This window comes from Euprymna scolopes, chromosome 2, assembly GCF_053919585.1.
Source record: "Euprymna scolopes isolate OS-2025 chromosome 2, ASM5391958v1, whole genome shotgun sequence".
Lineage (NCBI taxonomy): Eukaryota > Metazoa > Mollusca > Cephalopoda > Sepiida > Sepiolidae > Euprymna > Euprymna scolopes.
This window is the reverse complement of record NC_136483.1, coordinates 81777398-81781904: the sequence shown is the minus strand read 5'-3', so window position 1 is coordinate 81781904 and position 4507 is coordinate 81777398. Positions and strand designations below refer to the sequence as shown.

Genomic DNA, 4507 nt, shown 5'->3' with positions numbered 1-4507 from the left:
GATAGCAATTGGAAAGAGGGAAGAAAGGGAGGAGTAATGATTATACGCGCGTGCGCACATAGGAGTAGGGCGGAATAGGTATGGTTGGAGGTATAGTTTGTTTTATATGATACTGTTGCTTCTTTAGTGCTTGGAATATATTTTTATTTTTTTTTATTTTTTGTATTTATTTTATTTTTTATTTTTATATATATATATATTTTTTTTTGTCGGAGCTGCTGCTGCTGTTTGTGATGATGGTAAGCAAAATGTGCATTGTTTCTCTTTTTAATTCTTTTGGTTCTTGTTTCGTTTTTATTTTTGATATTATTTATCTAATCTTCTTTGCTTACTTTCTCTTTGTTTCTCTTTCTTTCTTACCCCCACCCCCACCGGTGTACAGTGTTTCCCGAAGCACCAAGCTTTACATCGCCGTAAAACATAAGTAAAAAAAAACAAAACATAAAAAACAAACAAAAAACAATCAAAAACATAACCTACTTAATCGAAACATTTTCTGATGTTTACCTCTTCATGCCACGCACCTTTCTGAAAACTTTTTGTACGCAACTGTCTTATAAAGAAGGTGGGGGGTTTCTTCCGTATTTTAAAGGTGTCGTAGCATTTCTGTGAAAGACTCTGTCGGTGTGTTAACTTGTATTTCACAATTAAATTAGGAGGTATTTTTTATTATTTTTTTTGTTGAAAATCGACCCAGACAAGACACAAAGCCACTGCATGTAAAAGGCTGAAACAACAGCAACAATAAAAAAAAATGTCATATAAAAAAAACTCGCCAATGAAAATTTGGAGAAGGAAAGATTTCGATCAATTTTCACCCAACTCTATCAGAAACATCGCTCATGGAATGTGAGAACTTGAGGATAAAATAATAAAAGCGATGGCTTCGTCGTTGTCGAAAGTAAATCCAGTTTTTACTTATTATTCTGCTTAATCTATTCTTAAATGTATAAATAGCTCATCGGTCTGTCAGGCTTAAGTTTTAAATTAGTGCAGGACATTTAATAAAACGCGTGTTATGTTTTTTTATGAGGATTATGATATCAAAGCATTTCACAAAGCCATAATATATTTTGATGTAAGAATAGACCTTTCTCTTTCACTTTTCCGGTCACATTTCCTGTCTTTTATTGCACCTCTCTTAATATTTTACAGTATTTAATTATACAGTTAAAGAAATCCAATTAGTCAGAATGAATTGTGATGTCATGCTCAGAAAGTCTCTCTTAATCGATTAACTCCTTACTTCTTCTGTCGCTTCTATCTCCTTTTTATCCCTCATCTCTGTTTATTTGCCTCACTTTTGATTATTTTCATTATTCTACTACCAAGTAAAGATATTTCACAAAATCAGAATACATTGTGACGTCATAATATACTCTCTCTCTCTCTCTCTCTCTCTCTCTCTTACCGATATTCACTTCTTTTGTCTTTCTCCCTTCTATCCATTCTTTTTCCCACAATCTCTCCTCTTTCATTTCCCCGTTTTCATCTTATTCATCTTATTATTAACCCATTATTTGCTTAATTCGACCCTCCCCTAGCCATCCAAATATTCATGTGTAGGTAAAGTGTGCACGGTGACAGGCCAGCAAGCAAATAGGGGAGCAACATAAACAGAGTATGAATATTATGTTATCATGTCCACGCACCTGCAAATGTCCATCTGCGTGTTACGCCTAATTCTGAATTTGCATTGAATAAAGTTTCATAAGAATGTCCAGTATGTGTCATCCTTTAAACATTCACAACAAAAACTCGTCTAGCTACAACCACTGTTAATGTTTCCCCTCTCTTTTTCTCATTCTCTCATTGTCTTTCTCTCTCTCTCTCTCTCTCTCTCTCTCTCTCTCTTCCTACCGTAATTTATGTGAAACTTCCATGAGCAAAGTTTCTGATTTAGAACTGCTCGTCTGTTGAGCACAAATGCGCGGGTATGCTAACTAGCTGACTATAAAAAGATCGATTTCAAGTCCAATATAAACACATTCTTGTTGAGTTGCAAAAAAACAAAATTCGGCCCAATCACCACCATCATAAGCAATCATCAGTGTTTTCTCACCGTACACATTTATTAACATTTATCCTCGAATGATATTTAGGCCTTGATAAGTAATAACACCCCGGTAAAAATGCTTTGACATAAACTAAAATTACTATTATTTGCAGTTTCGGGAAACGTCTATTTTTGTCTACCGTATTTCAATATTTATTTATTTAGCTGTGGGAATGCAAATAAAATAACAGCTCAATTAGTATAAATCCGCAATTTACGCGTTATTTATGTGCAGGGTTTTGTAGTTTTTTTCATTCAGTTCATTTTCTTGTTACAGTCTTGCACTGATTAGATGGACCACATACACGTTGCGAACTCTAATAAAAGTGATACCGTGCCTCTGTTTCACCTCATACATCCGCAGCTATTATTTACTTGTTACCCTACGAGTACAGAGTAAGACACACTGTCGGTGTTTAATGTGAAGAAAGACCAGTTCCCCAATAAAGGGTGCTATTGGTTGGAAAAAGTACAAATTACCTTAGTGTAAAAAGATTTTTCCCGCGCCGCTGACCAAAGTGAGAGAAAAATGAAGTGATGTATTAGATGTTAGATACTACATTGCTAGAGAATAGCTTAGGACGTTTCTGAATTTTTGAGATGAGGAATGGTTATTCGTTTTTTTGTTTTTTTTGTTTTTTGTTTTTTTTACTCTTCGGACTACTGTTCTCATCTTGAATGTAACTTTCATGGCATTTCGGTTGATGTAATCTCCGATCTTCTTCAAGTGAATTTTGTCAAACTCGGGAATTTTAAACGGACCCCTTTATTTATTTCATGTTCTATCAGTCATGACTGGATAGAGGCTCGAAGTAATTCGAAATTCGCAATACTTTCCGGTCGCCCACGAAGAGAATTAGTGGTTAAAGTACTTAGTAAAGATAACTGTAAAAGTAATATTCTCCTGAAGTTTCAATTCGCAGTGTGTGCAACCAAAAAATAGAATTGTGAATGACTCAGGACATATAATCAGTCATGGCTGACGGAACGATAGCATGTTACACCTTTAAAGTAAATAAAGGATTCCGTTCGAAAATCTATTCCGAATTCCCGAGTTCGTCAGAAACATTGTCGAGTTCAATAATACATAACTGAAGAAGGTGAGAGATTATATTGACCGAAACGTTGTGAAAATGACTCTCAATATAAGAACGGCAGTTCGAAGATTCCAAAGAATACAAATAGTCAAGGAGTTTCCGCATCTTCAGTCCATGCCGATGTTCAATAAAAGAACACAGATTTTCTCATAAATAAGTAAAATACAATTCTAAAAGGAATTCGTATTTTACGTCACTTGCTAAAGGAATCCAAGACGAGCCACCTGTGGCAACGAGTTACATTGGTCTATCAACGCAAAGCGTAACGCATCCATTTAAACTAGAGACCTTCTGTAAGCTAGCGAAGAGATTAAAAATTGGACCATGTGTTTTTGGCTCCTCCCCTTTTGAGTAGTGCATCAGAGATTAGAATGGCTCAGCTTTACAACAGCTGAAAAGAAGGGCGGTGTCTGGAATGGAATATCCATGGCAGCTACGATTTTGAACTGTTGACGATTTTACAGTCCTTTTAATGAAAGGAAATCTGTTACATACAATCCGAAACGGACACACACACACCAATATCTATCTATCTATCTATCTATCCATCTATCTATCTATCTATCTATCTATCTATCTATCTATCTATATATATATATATATATATATATATATATATATATATATATTTTCGAACAAAAGTACCCGTCGTTGACTGGGTTTTAAAACAGCCTACAGAAAATGGACTGTGATTTATGAAAGTATAATAGGTTATGAAAAGGAAGGGTTGTAAATTTGGGTTGAATTTGGGGGAATCAAAACCTAAGCAAAACATGATGAAAGTAAAAATAAAATAGATAAACCCCATAATTTATTATACCATAACTGTTCACACTGAAACACTTATCAGAATATTCTGTGGATCTATATTAAAAAACCTTGTTAAACTTTGTGACACATTTCTATTCTATGGAGGCCAGGTGCGAAGGGGCACCCCATAATTTTATTATACCATATTTCTTTAAACTGAAACATAATTATCAAAGTATACTTACGCAGATAGATATGAGAAGTGTTTATTAAAGTTTGCGGCTATTTCCATTCTATGGCGGCCAGGCGCGAACGTAGACCCCACAATTTTATTATACCACCCCTATTTAAGTTGAAACAGTATTATTATGTACATCTATATCAAAAACACTTATAAACGTTTTTATTTAATTTTAATTTTTTTTATTTCCATACTTTGTGGACCAGTTGCGAACGCAGACCCCACAATTTTAATGAACCAGCGTTCTGGCAGATCACACATACACATTCATGTGTCTCGATACATCTTCTATCATTATATGCAATCAGTTTTTTAAAATAGTCAACCATATAGGAGCCTATTCGTGACCTGACACACACACAT

General features: G+C 34.7%; 1 long non-coding RNA gene across 2 annotated transcripts in view; it reads right to left on the bottom strand.

The window, feature by feature from the left end:
• LOC145293095 (uncharacterized) overlaps nucleotides 1-3466 on the bottom strand; it is a 1048662-nt gene extending 1045196 nt beyond the window's left edge. For both annotated transcript variants that reach the window (XR_013869661.1, XR_013869663.1), the window contains exon 1: nucleotides 1-3466. This exon is cut by the window's left edge and continues 1047 nt beyond it. This is a non-coding gene — a long non-coding RNA (uncharacterized LOC145293095).
• Nucleotides 3467-4507: the final 1041 nt, after the last annotated feature.